The following is a 19,198-nucleotide window of genomic DNA, read 5'->3' as shown; positions in this document are numbered from 1 at the left end:
TTATTGAATTCAGAAATCATTACATCAAATAAAGAAATGTCCGTTGGGACTTGATTACTAACTATCCTAGGAGTAGAAATAGAAGGCGAGGGTGCTACAACTAAAGGTTTGGAAGACTCGATAGGGGAAGACTCTAACTCAGACTCTGACTCAGACGATTCTTCGAACATTGGTCCTTGTCCTGTAGTTACTGAAATCTTCCTTCCATTTGTAGTGGTTATCTTCACCGTCTTGCGCCATCCACGCTCTTGATCTTCTATTGGAGTGATAAATTCCGAGGGATCAAAGCCTTCACTTTGGAGAACCGTTTGAATGAGTGAGGAATCATCTTCCGCGTATCTTGGATCATTCTTTTCTCTTCCAAAGAGGAGTCCCATGACATTAAAGTCAAAGCAAGGAGGTGCCTTTTCCTTATAAATTGGAGCTGGGATCTCGTCTAGGAAGTAACAATCCAAAAAGATCTCGAACCCAGGTTGTCTTATGCCATTTACAACGAAAGGTTCAGGAAATTCATGACAAGGATAATCCTCTCCTTCTCTTATAAATTGTCCATTTAAGGTGAGAGGATATTGATCCATGGGTATCTCCCTCTTTTGTGCACGAGAATTCCTTCATGCTCTTGATTTTTCCTGGGCCAACTTAAGGTCTTCGTGAGTTGGTTCAAAACCAAGTCCGAAAGTATCCAATTTAGGGAGGCCAGGTAATCCCATATGTTTAGCTATTCCTTTCTTCTTTCCTAGAGTCATTCCAGGAAAATGTCCTTGTTTTCTTAGAATAGCGTTAGTTGTCATATTTGAGTGGAGGTCGTAATGAAGAGGGGTCCTTTCATCTTCCTCTATTAAGGAGACCTCTTCGCTAAAGCCCCACAAATCTTCATCATTTTCATCATGTTCCACATTAATTAGTGGATTTTCCACCGTTTTGATTCTCATGGATGAAGCATCAATGGTGATTGGAATTCCTCCAACTATGGCTTTTACTTGTTGATGGAGAGATGAAGGGACGGCCTTTAGATCATGAAGCCAAGGGCGTCCCAATAGCAAGTTAAGAGATGCCTTAATATCCACTACTTGGAATGTGGTAGCATGTTCAATTGCACCCGCCGTTATATTCATGGTAATTGTCCCTAATGCTTGACGGCGTGAGTTATCATAAGATCTTATCCCTTGAGTTGATGGGGATAAATCCTCATCTCTTATTCCTAACATTCTTGCGGTTCTAAGTGGGCAAACATTAATTGCTGAACCATTATCCACAAGAGTCATAGGAACGTTCATCCTTTTGCATATCACTGTGAGATTTAGAGCTTTATTGTGTTTGTCACCTTTCGGTGGTAAATCCTTATCCGAAAAGGTGACCAAGTTGATTGGACTTGGAAGATCACTCGCGAGGAAGTTAGCAAGTCCCTCAGGAGTAGTGTCCGAATCTATGCCTACTTTAGCCAAGGCATCAATGACTGCGACTCTATGCTCTCGGGATGTGGCTAAAAGCTTCCATACGTTCATTTCAACCTTAGTCTTTTTTAGCTGTTTGACAACATCATTGTCTTCTATGATAGGCACATGAATTTACTGGATAGTAGGTATAGGTTCACTACAACAAATTGACCCTTGTGCCACGAATTATGTCACGGGAATTCTAAATTCGTGGCATAATTTTATGTTGCCACGGGAAAAATAAGTCTGTCAAAAACTTCATATAACAATAATATATTATGCCACGGGAAAAAAAAAGTTCGTGGCTAATTGAAACTAGTGCCACGACAAAATTTTTATCCCGTGGCAAATAAACACTTTTGCCACATATAATTATGTTCCTGTGGCCAATGTACACTAATGTCACAACTAATATTATTCTCGTGGCAAACAAACACTTGTGTCACGGTTATTTTTATTTCGCCGTGGCATTCATTCTAATACTTGTGCCACATTAATATTTATTTTTGTGGCAAACATATATTGACAAAGTAAACTTAAGCTAACCGAACACCTTAAGATTTGTGAATGTGAGTCTTGTTAAATTATGACCATATATATAATCTCAAGAGTCAAGAGTAAAAATGAATATTAGTACCTATATGTTCTATAAACACTGATTGTTGGTGCAAAAATAAAAAATGAAAAATACCAAGTATTTGACACTTTTTTTGGGGAGGCAAAATAAGCAAATATATTAACTAATACCAAGATCCACCAAAGTTTAAACTACTAGTAAATACTCCTATCCCATTAAACTACACAATAAGCCACATTGTATGACCCACTCGTTTTACATGAGAAAGGGAGAAAGAATTAAAAAAATCAACTCTTAATCTACTAATATCATCATAGAAGAGAGATTGGAGCAGCTCCAACTTGGTGTCTAAGAATAGCTTGAACCACAAATAATGCATCGTCACACTATAGTACTATACATCCATAAGCCCCAGCCACTGCACGAGCAACATGCCTCGGCTAGTGTCCAAAATCCTTCTTGATCAATACTCACTGTGATTCTGTAAAATTCATACTGCCCTGACCACTTTGAGCCTACTTCTGCCAAAGTCAGTCGAGGGGATTGTCAGCATCACCTGCAAAGAAAAATAAATCTCAAGTAACACCACCTAGCACATTTGCATCAGAGATCAGATTAATACATTTGCATCAGAACAAACATGCTTAGAATAGATGTCCACAAGCAGGACTAGCAGCCACCATTGGAGGCCAGCAAATCCCACAAGTGATCTGTCCAACAAAAGTCAATCTCGTTAGGAGGTAACTATAATAGAAGAGAATAACCAGCAAACACATAACTTTAAGAATTATGCTAAAATGACAACTATGCATTAGTTAAATACAAGAACCCAAAAGACTACATATATACTTCGTAGAAAATATATAGGGGAAAGAGGATCCTAGTGCCTAGAAAATAGCTAAATTCAGCTTACCTCAAATCCGAGGACATTATATCCTTGAAAGCATGTACCCTCTTAGCTTCAGAGTACACATGAGCGGCCCTCTAAAAAAAGGTCATTCGGTGTTAGGCATACTTTAATTTAGAAAGGAAAATTACTAAATTACTACAGAACAATAAAAATTATTACAGATAATTTAAAATACCTTAGGGAAGTTCAACCCAACAACGTCCATTATAGTGATTTTAGAAGAGCAAACAAATGCTGCCGAACTTGAGAACCCAGAACCTAAGTGATAAAGAAATCGCAAAAATATTCTCAGAATAAGAATAGGATTCCCTAACAAAATGTGCCCTTATGTAAGTCTTACTACAAAGATGCCATGTTTATCATCCCGCACTACAGCCTGTTTTTGGAGCATTAACAAATCCCAAAGGCATACTTCATTCTAAAGCATGATTATTATCATAATTAGATTTCAATCTACACTCTACAGTAATCAAAAGCTTAGAATAAGAAGCAGACTTCACATAATTATGAGAACCATCACCTGAAGGAAACAAGGGCCTAGACCAGCATGCCTCATATTTTTCCCAAATCCGTATGTAGCATGGACAAAATTCACAAATGCCTGAATTTAGTAAAAGGTGTCACATCATCAATCCAGATCTAGGTAGAAAGATCATACTGAAAACACATATATACAACTTGTGAATGTGAAATTGCAGAACTTTTGATTTTTCTACAAAGCTACATAGCACCAACAGAGCATATGAACACAAGAAAGATATAAGCTTCGAGAATTTGACTCCCAACATACAGTCAGTTTTGATAGGCAATCTCAGCTTCTCAAAGGATCAAAACCACCATGCTGCTTCTTAACCCCATCAGGCCATCAACAACCATCAGGGAGTCAGATTTTACAATGATACTCATAAATTCCAACCTAGCAGCCAGTTGTATACCAAAGCGGCATGCTGCAGCTTCAGCTAGTGCAAGAAACCACCAAGCATGCTTATTTTGCACAGCCGCAGCCAGCAAATCACCCTTCTCGTCTCTGATATTAACAGTCCTCGCTCTTGGACACTTCCACGAATTTAAAGAAGCATATGGTAATCTCCCCTATACTATGAAAACCTTTATTTGCAGCATACTCTTCATACTCCCCAACATACTTCAGCAAGCTTGATGCTCTTTGCACTAGGCACTGGCTTTCATTCTCAAAAATGCGCTTGTTCCTGCACCACTAAGCAGACCAGGCAAGGGTTGTAATGGAAAGGAGCTCTTTTCTTGATACATTCGACGTTAACCGAAGAAACCTTGCAGCAAAATCAGAGGATAGGGCCTGATTAATAATGTTCATGAAGGAGCTCGTTGTCCAAATATTCTTAATCGCTTGACATTCAAATGTAGCATGTAGAGTACACTCAATACCATTCCCACAGATCGCACTCACAGGGTCAGAGAGGAAATGCATATAATGTAGCCTCTCACAAACTGCTAAGAACCCCTTACAGGCCCTCCAAACAAAGTGTCTAAGCTAATTTCTATTATGTGTCCATTTTTCCATTTATCATCCACGAGAAGAAAAAAATAAAACCTTTTACAAAAATATTAAGTATAGATATTATGTGTCCAGCATAAACAAAACTACAGAAATGCATAATTTTCTCAATAAAGGGTTTGTATAGCCTATTAAATTCACATATTCAACAAAATTTCCAATTATCACATCATGGTTCAATCAATGTATAGGTTTCTTATATATGATAAGCTGCTGCACAGCTCTCACTAGAACTTTTATCCTTTTTTTTTTTTAAAGGAAACTTTTATCCATTGTTGAAATACTAAGAAGAAATTAGAGGGTAAATGACTTTCCAACCAATTGGACACAATCAGTTGCTAGCATAAACAATATATAGCCCCAGAAAAAATATATATATTTACTTCTCATGATCAAATAACATTCAGAAACCCAATTTAGTGAAAACAATGCAACAAATTCAATAAAAACAATATGACCACAAAAAAAAAAAAAAAAAAAAAAAAAAAAAAAAAAAAAAAAACCCAAATCAGATCCGAACACAAATCTCACAAAAAACGCAAAATGTATTGAACAACAACTAAATCAAATAACTATCAATAAATAGCGCAACATTTAACATTGTCCATAGTCATTATTAAATCAGCTAATTGACAGATGATGATAGATTAAAAATAAATTTCACAACCCATGGAAACCCGAAATTAATATCACTAATATAAATAAAAACTAAATAAAATAAAAATAAACCAATATAGATACCGCTAATTGATTTAAAGAAACATAATTTTAGAGAAAAATTAAATTTCAGATTTATGAGAGAAGGAAATTACCTGAGAATTAGAGATTTCCCACTTGTGTATAGAAGAGAGTAGATGTTAAAACGCTTCTGTAGAGAATATAAAATGGAGAATGGAGATTATAGAATGGAGAATGGAGTGAAGAACGCATGATTGACCAATTGAGTAGGTAGGTGTTTACTGTTTTAACTTTTAATTTTTAATTTTTATAAATTAATTGTGCTCAGAATTAATTTGGAGTGAGTTTTACCGCTTATTAATGAATTTTAGTTTTAGAGGGTAGAATTTCCCGCAAAATTTTCAACCAAGTTAAACAATATATTGATTATGGAGGTAACTCCTAAATTTTTTCTTGTAGCTTTGTAAAATTGAAATTTTGATTTTTTTTTTTATTAATTCACGATTTTATTTGTAAAATTGTAATTATATATCCGGATTGCTCATTAAATTAATATACGATAGTGTACAATTACATAGCACTCGGTCACTATACATGAATAAATCTAAATGTTGTATATATATATACAGTAATAAGACAGGCATATGAATTAAGCTAGACTAGAGACTAAACTATTACAAGTATATGAAATAATTGGAATGGGGTTGTTAATTTCATGGATTAACAATAAGCTAATACTACTCTAATAATGTTGTTAATCAACTTTAAGAGATTATTAAAATACTATTGGATCAAGGAACTCATCAAATATCCAAGTACTAGTTGTAATGAAATGATGATGTTGTTTTTCCTAAATTTCTTAAAATCTTATATAAACTACTTCCTCCGTTTTCTTTTAGATGCAACACATCCTTTAGCGCGGTAATTAAGAAAGGTGGGGTTTACATGATATAATAAACTTTAAAATACGATGAGTGGTTGTTAGGAGTGTAATTTAGTTGGACATGTGCTTTAAATAAGGAATATAGTATAGTTTTTTCCTAAAGTAACTTTCCTTTTATAGTGTGTTGCAAGTATTGTGACATTTCCTTTTTAAGGAAGTGTTACAAGTAAAAAAAAAAAAAAAAACGGAGGAAGCACATTATAATCGATCATTTGAGAAGACAATGGAACATTATAAGAATGGTTGATTATAATTTGATAAAGAACATACTAATAACTAGTTTATGGTCAAGACGTCAACATTCCAAGTTGTTTTAAATATCATATTCTTTAGATTAACACACTGATGATACGCACCTATCTGTTTGTAATGTAATTAACATTTTTTTTTTGGTGTTTAGAGAGCCACAAGGGCGGGTGATGAGAATCGATCCCAAAATCTGATGGAATTAAGAGTGGAGCTCTAACCACTTGAACTATATCTCACTCTCGTAAATTCGTAATGTAATTAACATGGTCTTACGTCGGTCACATGTAACCCACATTCCAAACTCGTCCCAAACACTTGTATTGTCAACTCTAGTTACATGATAATGTGTTATTTTTTGTTGTGAACTATTTTAGTTTTTGACCCATTAATCAATAATATACGTAGATTGTATTTATATACTGTGTAGTACTGTGTGTACTTGTCGGAAGTCAACACAAAATAATCTTTTATCAATAATCAATTGTCGTAATTTAACTTATTGATATTTATAATATAACAAAATTTTATATTACGGGGTTACTTATTATGGGGTTATTCAGGGTTACTCGGTCAATTAGGGTTACTCGATCGGTTAAAAGTTACTTATAGTAACCCTTGACTGACTTAGTAAACCCCTAAATAAATAGACTTTATAAGATAAAAAAGTTAGTTTAGATTCAATTTGGATAGAATTTTAGGATGAAATTGTTAGTTTAGAGTTTTATTTTCGATAAAATACCAATTTTCAAATGTACAAATTGAATCATAATTTTATTCAAAAAAATGTTTTTGTAGTTTATAGATACGATAAAACATATTCATGTGGGATCTTGTTTGAATCGTTTCAATGTATATTTTATTAATATTCACTTTTTATAATTTTACAATATTGATAATTAGGTCCTGTTTACATTTACTTAATTTCAATTCAGCTCCAATCAGTTCAGTTCAGTTCAGTTCAGCTCCAATCAGTCCAGTTCAGTTTAGCTTTCAATTTCCTTCTCTCATAAAATATTCATTTCAGCTTAGTTCAGTTCAGTTCAGTTTAGTTCAGCTCCAATCAGTTCAGTTCAGTTCAGTTCAGCTCCAATCAGTTTAGTTTAGTTCACTTCAGTAAATATGAACAGACCCTAATTAGTCATATTAATCGTTAAAAACATACGCTGGCAAGCGTGATAATAAAAAAATGTCAACTAAAAAAACAAAGGAAGTACTAGATTAAAATTTTCAAAAATTATCATATAAATTTTATTTTTTATATCATTATTACATGATGAACTTCACCAAAAAAATCTTTATTACATTATGAATAATCATACATTGTGCAAATGGACAACAAAGCATGTGTAGAAGCTATTGCCGATGCAAACAAGCAGCATGGAGAGTGTGTGCACATCATTAATTCTTGTCGTAGTCTTTGTAGTTTTTTTGGTACTTCTTTTTCTATTGTTCATTGTTTTAGGGAGGGGAATAGAGTGGCGGATAAGCTTGCTAGCTTGGGAGTTGTCCTTCAAGAGAAGCTAGTTTATTTCGATGATCCTCCAATCGAAATAAAAAACTTACTCTAGGAGGACACGGTGGCAGTGGCTTTGCCACGTATGGTGGTGTAATTTTCTTGTTCTTTTTCTCGGGCTTGCCCTCTTTTGCATCAAAAAAAAAAATAATCATACATGTCTAATTAAATATAAGAATTGAGCATTATTAAAAAAAAAAAAAATCGAGCACTTAAAAATAAAAATAAAAAACTCACAAATCCCAACATTGATAGATTAGGCGGTTTATCCCACTTTTGCCCCAAAAAAAAAAAAAAAATTAAGTATTTAAAACGAAAATTGGTTCCGCCAATTTAGTAAAAAAAAAAATATCCTCTCAAAATCACGTTACCCTTATTGTTTGTGATTCACAACCGTTCGTGACCAGAATCAAGATTCGATACGCAATTCCACGCCTTTGAATCGTGATTTTAATTCCGTTGTAAAAGTTCCAAGGTAAGATGCGTTAATTGTTCGTTTTTCTTATTATTTTGTACTTTAAAGAATTAAAACAATGGTAATGGCTATTTATTTCAATTCGAATATGGTAATATTTGAATTTAGTTCTTATTTATGTTTAGTGTAATTGCTATGCTCAAATAAAATTATACATACTCCAATTGTAATTTTCCTTTTGCAATTTTTTGCTTAAATTTCGATGTGTTTTCCTTTTGCAATTTTTTGTTTAAATTTCGATGTGTTCTTTAATGTTGATTTTTTCGTATGGCAGCTTAATTGATTTAATTTAACCAATTCAAAATTTTGAATTACTAAACAATATTTAATGGATTTTTTATTTTATTTTATTTTTTTTTTTTTTTTTTTTTTTGTGAAATATTTTCAATTTTCTGATATATTTGCATGCGCTGTGTATTTTCCAGTATATAATACCTCGTATTATTTGTAATTGTTAATGTATAATGTAAGAACAGTAAAAAGGCAAAACAGAGTACTTTATAGCAATTAATTAGTAATTCCTACTCCTTATAGTTTTTAATTTGTTTTGGGCTAAATAATTAGTGTTCATGCTACTATTTAAAGTCCTTGTTCTTTGTAAGTACTTTTGAAGCATGATTACTCAGTAATGTTAAATAAGCAATAGATTCTTTTGGGTTTTTGAATGCATCGTGTATGCAATTTACTCTGTTCCTTTTGTTGAATAAGTCGCAGTTCATGTGTGTCCTATCATTGTTTAATATGTGATACATATAGCTCTATCTTTAGTATTGTTGTCATCTGTGTTATTATATGCTCGAAGGCTATATTTGTTGTTGCTGTGGGTGTCAACTGGTGGGCAGTTTAGAAGATGGTGTTGGGAGGGGGAGGGGGTATGCGAGGGCAGCAGGAGGTTTGATGGTTGTAGGGGATGTAGGTGGAGATGGTATGGTAGGGAGGGTGTATGGGACTGGTCTTGGTTGTAGCCATCCGAGCTCCAAGTCTTGTCTATCTAACCGCCTCCCTAGTGCCTTCTCTTTTATCTTCGTACTCTTTTTAGAATCTCTTGCCATGCCGTTAATTTCATCAAGAGCAATCGCAGGATTTTAACTCAGGCCCTTGAATATTTTCCTACTCCTAGCAAGCCAGATGCCCTGTAATAGGAAATATTTGTACATGCCCTCATTGGTCATACTGTCATAGAATCTTTCTGCAAGTAGTTTGCTGTAGATCGACTAGGAAAACTGATTGTAATATTTCAATGGTGGAATTATAATTTAGGTGAAAGTTTGCAATTTTGATAGATATTTGAAGGTAGCAATTACAAGTTATAGCTTGAGGCAACAAGTCATCAAAATGGCAGCTTAAGACTACTTTAAACTATCCTACTCAATACACACAAAATTACATAAAAACGCTACTCATTCACCACAATCTTTAGTGCTTCATTAAAAGATTTTGTCATGTTTCCTTAGTTGCTGTTGCTGGCTGAACTTGTCCCCTGCCTTGTTATTCCTTTTTACTCTCATAGACCTGAATTGCTTGTATGGGTGGGTTGACCTGATTCATTGCATAATTCAGCCAATTTTTTTATTCAATCCTCGAGGATAAAATTCTGTTGACTCTCTATATCGAGACATAAGCATTTAGTTATTCCAAATATGGCTTGCAAACTCACAGTCACGGAAGAGGTGCTCAACCTTTTCTTTGAAATCTATAGAATTTTGATTTATTTCACTTCACATTTTGCAATTTGTATCAAGATTTGTGCCTTAATAATATTTCATGTCCAATAGTAATGGATTTGGTAATGCTTTTCCAAAGGAAGTGTTTTTTCTTTGGTTTAAATTTGCTTTTCCAAAGCCTTTTCTTTTTTTGAATAAAATAAAGAATATTGAAGTATCTACGGCAAAACTAAATATAAGATCAGAGATTACAGGTGCGAAATTCCATTCAAATTATTTCATGGCCAATATTCACATTTTGAAATCATGCTGCAAGCCTGCAGGGAGGGGGGCAAATGTAGGAAGGGTTTTTTTTTTTCTGCTGTATGCTACAAACTGTTGTGGTAGGGTAGGGGCGGCTATACACTTCTGGCAGCAGAACCATGTTTAAATAACAATTAAACATATCCATGTATATATAAATTCTTGCAGAACCTAGCAACAACACCAGAAATATTCCCTTCTTTATACATATATAGTGATTAAAATATATTTTATCTATTTTTTTTCCAATACACGTAAACAGAAAAGGATGAAGAGGCTGAAGAGACAAGGGATGATGATAACAACACAGCGCGATATGATGATGAAGGACAAATTGGTCAAGATCTCGAACTTGAAAATGCATCTTCATCACATAGTGAACCACTTAACAATGACGAACTCATGGATATAGCAGAGGTAGAGGAATTAAACATTTCAGCAGGTATGAATTATCCGTTAATACGTATAATGCTCAATTTGGTTTTCATGTCAATTCTATGCCTACTGAGCTTATGCATGATCTAGGTAGAGTTGGAAAAAAAAAGAGGGACAGTTTATTGCAGGAAGCTTACCCTATTACCTCCTGTTGAAAAACTAAATGGTGATTGGTGAAAAACATTTCAAAGTAAAGCCTTCTCGATTAGATCTTTTTGAAGAGGTGAATGAAGTTAGAAAGAAAGCAAATCAAGCAGTTGAAGAAGCAGAAAAGATGCTGAAAATGCTAGATCAGAGGCAGAACAAGCTAAAATAGAAGCTGAACAAGCCAAAAAGAAGCGGAAGCTGTTAAGAATGACGTGGACAAAAAATTGCAGGGAACAATGCGGTTTGGGAGAAGAAATTTAGTCCACTTCTGGATTTTCTTGGAGCAGGAGGTTCTTCAAATAATGATGATTCAGGAATTGAAGGTTCATCAAAGTGAAGTAAGTACACCTCGATCTCTCTGAATTCACATTCAGTCAACTATAGTTATCTGTTTTGCTTTGATTTGAGAGTTGGCCTGGTCTTTCTTGCTTTAATTTACTTACACAATAATATGTTGTGTAACCTTGAAATAATCATGATCTAATAGTGATCTGACTTTTAATAACTTAATATCATACCCTTCTTTATTTGCTGAACACTAGCAAACATCTCCTAGGACTGATTATATATCCTTAATCTTTCGGGTAATAATCTAACTGGTTTACTGTTAAAAGATTTTCTGAGTTCAACCTTAAGCAATAGTAGTATTAGTAGACTGCAGGTTCCTGACATGTCTACTAACAGAATTTCAGGGCTGCTTCCGTATTTCGAGACCATTTTTACCAATTCCTGCACTAATCTTTAGACCCTGAATCGTCCGTGAATCAGTTCATTGGAAAATTTCCTCCCTATATAGGTAGTCTGCTAAGTATACAAGTATACAGTTCAGTGGAAAAACTCCTCCCTATATAGGTAGTCTGCTAAGTATACAGTTCAGTGGAAAAACTCCTCCCTATTTAGGTAGTTTGCCAAGTATCAGTTTAGTGAATCTGTCCATGAATCTGTTCAATTGCAGTATATAATCAACTTCTAAAGAAAGGTGCAAGGAAAACATAGAGGTTTCTATCATGTGTTGGTTATATTGTTTATAATTTATAGTTTATTAGGCTTTTATAAAATAATTTGTAACTAATTCTTTTTGTTTTCCATTCTTGTAGGTAAAAAGGAGAATGCAAAGCACGTTCCAAGATATACTACGTACTATTTATTTTTATCGATCAAATTACATATAATGTAATAATTTTGTATTTCTTTAGCTTAGGATTAGAGGGCATGACTCTTAGCTCATTTTTTATTTATTTATTTTTCTTTTTCCGTGTGTGTATGTGAATAGTGATGAATCATACTAATTTCAAATATTTTGTTTGTATGGATATTAAACATCAATTAGAAAATCTATTCCTCCAAATTTATTATGTGTTACGAAATTTATTTATTGGTATAAAAAAATTACCAAATGTGCTTTATTTGATTGAAAATTATCATCTAAAATTTTTAGTCGCGTGTTGATCATGCCAGGAGCTCACGACAATGATCATCGATAGTAAATTTGGTAGCCACGGTAAAAATTCTTGACAAACAACTTGTTTAGCCATGATAGTATTTGTGGCAATGGATAATATTTGCCACGAAAGTATTTGTGGCAAACAAGCTTATTAGCAACGTTAATATTTGTGGCTATGAAGTTTATTAGCCACAATAGAATTTGTGGCAAATTAGTTGTTAGCCTCGTTAGTATTCGTGGCGAAAGAATTTGTTTGCCACTTGAATACCCGTGGCATAAAATCCAATATTTGCCTCGACATCCTTTTTCCCGTGGCAAATTTCTTGCCACGACCTCTTGTGCCTCGGGAGTAAATTTCAGAATTCCCGTGGAAATTTAAACTTGTGCCACGATTTTTCCCGTGGCACAAAGGTCAATTTGTTGTAGTGGTTGTGTTGAAATGGGAGGTTGTATTCTCCTCGTCCCAAATGTCACTTACTGGGTATATTGTTGATAGAGGAGTCTCTTCAATATCCTTAAGGTAAACGTCCTCCTCATCACTATCCCATACTCCATTGATTGTGGCATCTTGTGGGAGTTAAACCAGTTTCTTTTCATCAATCAAACGTTGAACCAAGTCCTTGAACTTGAAGCAGTGCTCTATTGTATGCCCCCCTGATTGATGGTATGAACAATAGTATTTGTCCATCCTTTTTAGTGACTCAAATGGTCTCGGTTCGAGAGGTTGAATTTAACCATTCTCGGAGAGCATTTTGAACATATTAGCGTATGACGTCCTAATTGGAGTATAACCTTTATTATTTTTCCTGGGAGTGTCGATCACTTGGAGAGAAAAAGGTTTCTTTTGCTTGGGTGGAGGTCTATTTTTGAGTAACTCATTTTTCTCTCTTATGGCCTCATAAGTTTGTGATAACAACTTGTACATGTCCGACAATATTGACGTCAATGCCAAAACCTCTTGCTTAGTTGCAGGTTCTTGGCCATGAGATTCGAGAGCATCTTCGAAGATTTCTTCTTCAATGGTCTCGATAGGCTATATGAGGCTAGATGGATCCACTTGATTTTCTTCGTAGGAAATAGCCAAGGAATCCGATAGTGGTGCGGTGTTGATACTTGGCTTCTTGCTTGTAGGGGGCAATGGGAGCTTGTTACTGTTGATCAAGTCTTGAATAGCTTCCTTTAGCCTCCAACAATTTTCCGTAGGATGACCCCTACCTTGGTGATATTTGCAATGTGAATTTGGGTTCCAGCTAGCCGTTCTCCTTTCGACAGGTGGGTCCCCAAATGGTCCAATAGGAGTTATAAGACCTTTTGCATGTAAGCGGTCAAATGCGGTGTCATAACTCATACCAATAGGAGTATAGTTCTTCCTAAATGGTTTCTTTTGTCCCTGATTGTTATTCATTGCTAGGACTTCATTTAAATTAAAGGTGCTAACATTGTTTGAGTGGGTGGATTTGGATGAAGAAGGATTGTCGTTCTTCTTACTTTTCCAGCCACTATTTGAGTTATTATTAGCAGCTTTTTGTTTAGCGAGGTCATCTTCAATATTAATACCAATATCATAGACGGCCTTAAAGGTATTTAAATTGCTTTGGTACCTAAGGTGTTTAGAATATTTTTCTTGGAGGTTCTTAATGAACATCCTGACAGATTCTTTTTCACTAGGTACTTCAACCATTTTTGCAGTAGTTTCCCTCCATTTATTAAAGAAGGAGGTGAAACCTTCATTTTCTTTTTGCTTTAGCATTTCTAACTCTCTATAATCGGTTTCAATTTGGATATTGCATTTATACCTTTCAATGAAAGCACTTACAATAGATTCCCAACTAGAGGTCTTTTCTTTATCAAGTGAAAAGTACCACTGTTGACATACAGCTTCTAAAGATAATGAAAATACAGAGTGAAATGCTTTTCTATCTATCCCCTTAATGTTCATTATGGTTTCAAAAGCTCTTAAATGAAAATAAGGGTTATCCATAGCCTTAAATTTAGGGATGTCATTGGGATTGAACTTCTGTGGGAGAAGGTCCTTATCCACCGAGACCCCTTGTGAGCTAATCTCTTGGAATCTAAAGTCGTTGGACAGCTTGCCCAAGCTTTCCTGGATTAGGTCCATTTGTTTCTGTTTTTCAGGATTACTTATTTGCAGCGATAGGTTTTGTAACATCTCAGCCAAGATGGCTACCTGTCCCTTGACCTCATTAAGTTCTTCTTGACTAGCCATTGCCTTCTTAGCTTTCCTTTTCCTACCGATTGGTTTGTCAAAAAGTAAGACTTGAACAAAAGTGTTGTCCTTGATTAAACGCCCTTCCTTTCTTGACCACGCGCTGTAAGTTAAACCATATTTGTTTTAATACTCGACTCTAATTGACTTGACTTTATGGTTTAAAAATTAAAAAAAGAATAGGCGAAAATGGGGTATATATTTTAAGGGAAAAAATTAATGAAGTCTTAAAATTGGAGGATTAATATCCGACTTACCCCCCTAAAAAAAATGACGGAAAACACGCATACGAGATTCTTAGACATGGTCATAATGTGACAAACATGTTGTGTGTGTGCTTTATGTGTGTGTGAGTGGCATGCTTTGACTCTTAGTGTATGACCATTGGACTTTAAGTGCCTAACTCAATTAAAGACTTAACGTGGTTTAAACCATTAATAAATTGATAAACTGATTAGTAGACTGTTAATTAGACTCGTCGTGATGACTCGAGCAAGAAAACTGGACTGTCGCTAGAACAACAGGACTGTCGCCACTGTTTAAAGCCTGTCGCTAGGCGACAGACACTAAGTTGCAGCGCCACAGTCCAAATTTCTGTGCCATTGCTGGAACATTAATCTGGACTGTTTCCAGTAATTTTACTCTAAATGGAAATGCCTAAAGTCGTACTAAGTCGAATTGATTAATTTATTAGCCTTTAATTAATTCAAAATTAATTAATTAGACAAAGTCCTTTTAGTCATTAGTCAATTTATTTAGTCTTTAACACAAGTCAAACAAACGGTTAACACATATATAATATATACAAGCAAGGATGCACAAGTAGTTCACATAGTCACAATATGATGAGTTTGCAACCTAACCATGGCTCTAGTTCTCTAAAGTTCAAGGATATGGGTTAAGTCAAAAAGGTCCATGGTTATCAATCCATATGCATTGTACACAAGCCTACCGTGAGGGTTGGAGCGATTGGACAGGATTCCGCGAGTTCGTGATGAAATCAAACTTGACTCCATGGTTTGGTGGATTCACAAACTTTGCACGTACCCAAATTTGAACTTTGCACATGATAGTGGGATATTCCATTGGGCAGGTGAAGCAGGAACCCCCAGAGGGTTATTTCCATATGTAGAACACATATGGGTTCAGAAAAGTGAGAAAATGACTCAATCAATAAGTAAAATCAAGCCAACAATGCTAGAAATGGTCAAAGCAAGAAGGCAGACCCCTGGCTCGGTATTGGAAGAACTTGGCGCCAGACTACAGGGACTGTCGCCGCAAAAAAGCCTCTGTCGCCAAGCGACAGAAACTTTTTACGGGCGACAAGCCCTGTTTTCTAGACGCTAGTTCCTACATGCCTTGGCAAGTTTCTGTGTTCTTCGAATTTTCCAGATTTCGCATCATCTTTTCGATTCTAGTCATGAAAGATATTTCTCAAATTTCCTACGTGTAAAATTCCTAGGGATTGATTGATGGGGCTCTCCCATGAGGACCTTTTAATGCATATGACAATAATGTTAATCAAATCACGCACATAAAATACTTAGAATTTTTCGAGTCTCATCCGCTCATTCTAAATAATTGCCAAAATAAATTTCAGGAATATAAATAGAAATCCTCCCCAGTGGAGTCGCCAAAAACTGTAGGGAATATTTCAAGCATTATGATCCCAAACTTGAACCCCACTGTGATCATACACTAAAGTAAGGTGGCGTTCCAAAGGGAAAGAAAAGAGAGCAAAAGAGTCGCCAACAAGTTTTAGGAACTTGTAAACCCAAAAGACAATCCAAAAGGACCATCAACTTCATAAGGTCTTGAACCAAACAGGGTCCGGGGATGAGGGTACGAATCCAATCTACAAAAGAAAGGACCCGCCCTATAAAATAGGCCTCTACTTTGTTCTGCTCGTATTCATGTGCGCTTTTCGAATAACATACAAACGTTATATTAATCCTACCCTGTTTATCTATGTTGGTTGAAATTAATGCACAAATAAGACTATTATTGGCGATCACTTGAGTTAAAATCACATTAGCCTAAACCAAATTAATAATTATCTTATTAAGCGTGATTTCAAGTACAAATTCCCTTTAACATGCATCAAAGGCGTGATCAAGCGATAACAATAAATATATCAAGCAACATAATAATAAATCAATAATGATAATCATAATAATAATAACAATAATAATAGTCAAAATCATGTTAAGGCATAATAAAGCTTAATATAATAGCAAGATCCTAGGCATGATACTAACAAAATTAATAACAAATCCTAGCATGTCACTAAACAATAAAGATCAAAGCTTTAAACCTAACATGGTACTAACGTGATAACATGATATTAGAAAAGATTAAAGGCACCCTAAACATGATACTAGAAAGCATAAAATAACATCCTAACATGATACTAGGAATTGAACACATCCTAACATGACACTAGGAATCATAAAACAATAATAAGCATGCTTTCTACATTGTTAATAAAATAGGGAGTAAGCTAATCTACTTACTTTGAAGCCTCGTACCTCTTTCTAATAACAAAATACACAAGTTAGTAAACTTCAATGAAAAATATAAAGAATAATTGAAGAATTAAATTATAACCAAACTAAATAAAGTTTTGACTAGTTTTGGACCAAACCCTCAGAAAATATTAAACCTTGCACGTTTAGGGCGAAGGCAACTTCGAACTTAGCTAAGAGATTCTAAGTCTTGTGAATGCGGAATATTGTATTTGTAAAAAGGTTGGTTTAGAAAGAGAGAGAGAAAATTAAGCTATATTGCTTGGAGGGAGAATAGAGAGAATTAAGGATGAGAGTTGATGATTCTGAAAACAGAGATTCGGACCCTATTTATAATGAAAATAGTCCGGAAAAGCTATAGAATTTTATAAGGAATAAAACTACACGCTGTCGCCAGGAATCGACTCTGTCGCGACGCGACAGGGTCTGTCACGTGGCGACAGACTTGTCGTTTGGCGACAACCTGTATTAGCGCGTTTTCTTCACGCGGAATCCGATCTTTAATCAACTTGATCTACGGAATCTGTACAGAAGATAAAATACGTATTTTTAAGATAATAAAATAATGTTTTACTCCAAATAAAAGTCTATTTAAAAATAAATAATTATTAAATTTAATAATATTAGAATTAAAAAGAATCTTCTAGAAACTTCTAGAAAATTATAATTAATCCTAATAATTTTAGGAATAATAATTAACATTGGGCCCTCCTCTAGATCATTGGGCCGTATGTAAACAATTAACCGGGTGCAGTTTAGTATTTTGGCCATAACTTCCTCAATATTTATCGGAATTGGGCTTATAATATATCGTTGGAAAGGTCTTTTCGAGCCCCATCCAACTACACTATTATTGGACCTTAATTACGGACCAAACTAAACTGGTCTAGCCATTTTCAAATAAATAAAGTTATTTTCAAAAACAGAGAGAAGGGAATTTTAAATAAAACTAAACCGCAACACTTGGCTTTCAACTACTTTCACCTCATTCGATAATGGTTCGACGTGAAAGGCATTCATCACTGGGTTTGGTTTTGGGGAGACACAAATGGGTGTCTACACCCTCCCTGTACTATTCCTAATTACTAGTTGAATTATTCCCTTGACCATTCTTCTGATTTCCTTGAGCTGCAATCTTCCTTTCATTCTGGTCCTTTGTCCTCTTGCTTGACTCAGTATCCTTGATGTCACCCTTGGCCAGCTCACCACTTAATGAAACAGTAATTGCATCAGCTAGATGATGATGATGCTGATATACGGTAAAGATGATGGTTTTTGGTGATGACCAAAGAGCAGCCACGAAGTGAATTTGGGGGAATTTGGGTCTGATTACAATTCGTGGTTTCTTCTTGTTTTTCCCCTTTTTATTTTCTTTTTTCTTTTTATTTTCTTTTTTTGTTTTTAGTTTGATTATTTAATTACTTTGATTAGTTTTATTTATTTTTATTTTCTTTTATTTAACTTGTATATAGATACCCATTTTTGGGTTAATACTCTATCATCTATTCTATTTTCTTAATTAGTTTTAGGAGAGCTTCTCTCTTTTAGGGTTAGATTAGAGAATTTAAGAGAAAGAAAGTAGATTATTGTTCAAGATTCTTCATTGTATTCAACATTTGGTCAAGTTCATTTCAATCAAGCAATAGTTCCAAGTTTTAATCTTTAATCAAGTTCATCTTTAATAATCTCTAATCCCTTTCTTTTAGCTTTATTTATTTGCTTTGTAGTTGCTATTTTCATCTATCTCTTTAATTGAACTAGTTGGTATTGTTTTCATTTGTTCTTATTCATGCTTAGATTTTTTCTTCTTGAATTCATGATTAGGATTGTTATTATGTTTAATCTCCCTTCCCTAGGCTAAATTCTTAGCTAGGGGAAGGGGGTGAAAAACATGTGTTGATATTGGATGATTGATGATGGTTAGATTGAACTTATGCCATAAATTAATGAAAGATATGATTTTTTATTAGCTTGAGATTATTGTGGCACTTATTTGATGTTCTCTAGTTTGAATGCATGAAAATGATTTAAATTAGACTAAGATCATCTCTAGTTTGATGATTCCATGAGAATGGATTGTTAAAATAGAGTTTTATGTATTGTGCACCTTTAATCTCTTGCCTTGATTGTAACTAATA

At 34.5% G+C, this 19,198-nt stretch overlaps 2 long non-coding RNA genes across 8 annotated transcripts; one reads left to right on the top strand and one right to left on the bottom strand.

The window, feature by feature from the left end:
• Positions 1-2,205: 2,205 nt before the first annotated feature.
• On the bottom strand, positions 2,206-5,460 carry LOC145599236 (uncharacterized). 6 transcript variants are annotated; one of them, XR_014103707.1, is made up of 7 exons: positions 5,270-5,450; positions 3,714-4,212; positions 3,444-3,524; positions 3,099-3,181; positions 2,927-2,997; positions 2,636-2,723; positions 2,206-2,569 (listed from the first exon to the last, which is right to left on the bottom strand). It is a non-coding gene; the product is annotated as an uncharacterized LOC145599236 (long non-coding RNA). The 6 variants fall into 6 exon arrangements; XR_014103708.1 differs by lacking the exon at positions 3,714-4,212 and having other exon boundaries at positions 5,270-5,460; XR_014103711.1 differs by lacking the exon at positions 2,636-2,723 and having other exon boundaries at positions 3,444-4,212; positions 5,270-5,444.
• Positions 5,461-8,043: 2,583 nt separating this feature from the next.
• LOC145598565 (uncharacterized) lies at positions 8,044-12,221 on the top strand. Of its 2 annotated transcripts, XR_014103579.1 has the most exons (4): positions 8,046-8,315; positions 10,545-10,724; positions 10,808-11,202; positions 11,962-12,221. It is a non-coding gene; the product is annotated as an uncharacterized LOC145598565 (long non-coding RNA). The 2 variants fall into 2 exon arrangements; XR_014103578.1 differs by having other exon boundaries at positions 8,044-8,315; positions 10,545-11,202.
• Positions 12,222-19,198: the final 6,977 nt, after the last annotated feature.

The sequence above is a fragment of the Chenopodium album genome, chromosome 20 (assembly GCF_948465745.1).
Source record: "Chenopodium album chromosome 20, dcCheAlbu1.1, whole genome shotgun sequence".
NCBI classification, from domain to species: Eukaryota; Viridiplantae; Streptophyta; class Magnoliopsida; order Caryophyllales; family Amaranthaceae; genus Chenopodium; species Chenopodium album.
Note: the sequence above shows the minus strand (reverse complement) of the source record. Positions and strands in the feature narration are given on the sequence as shown.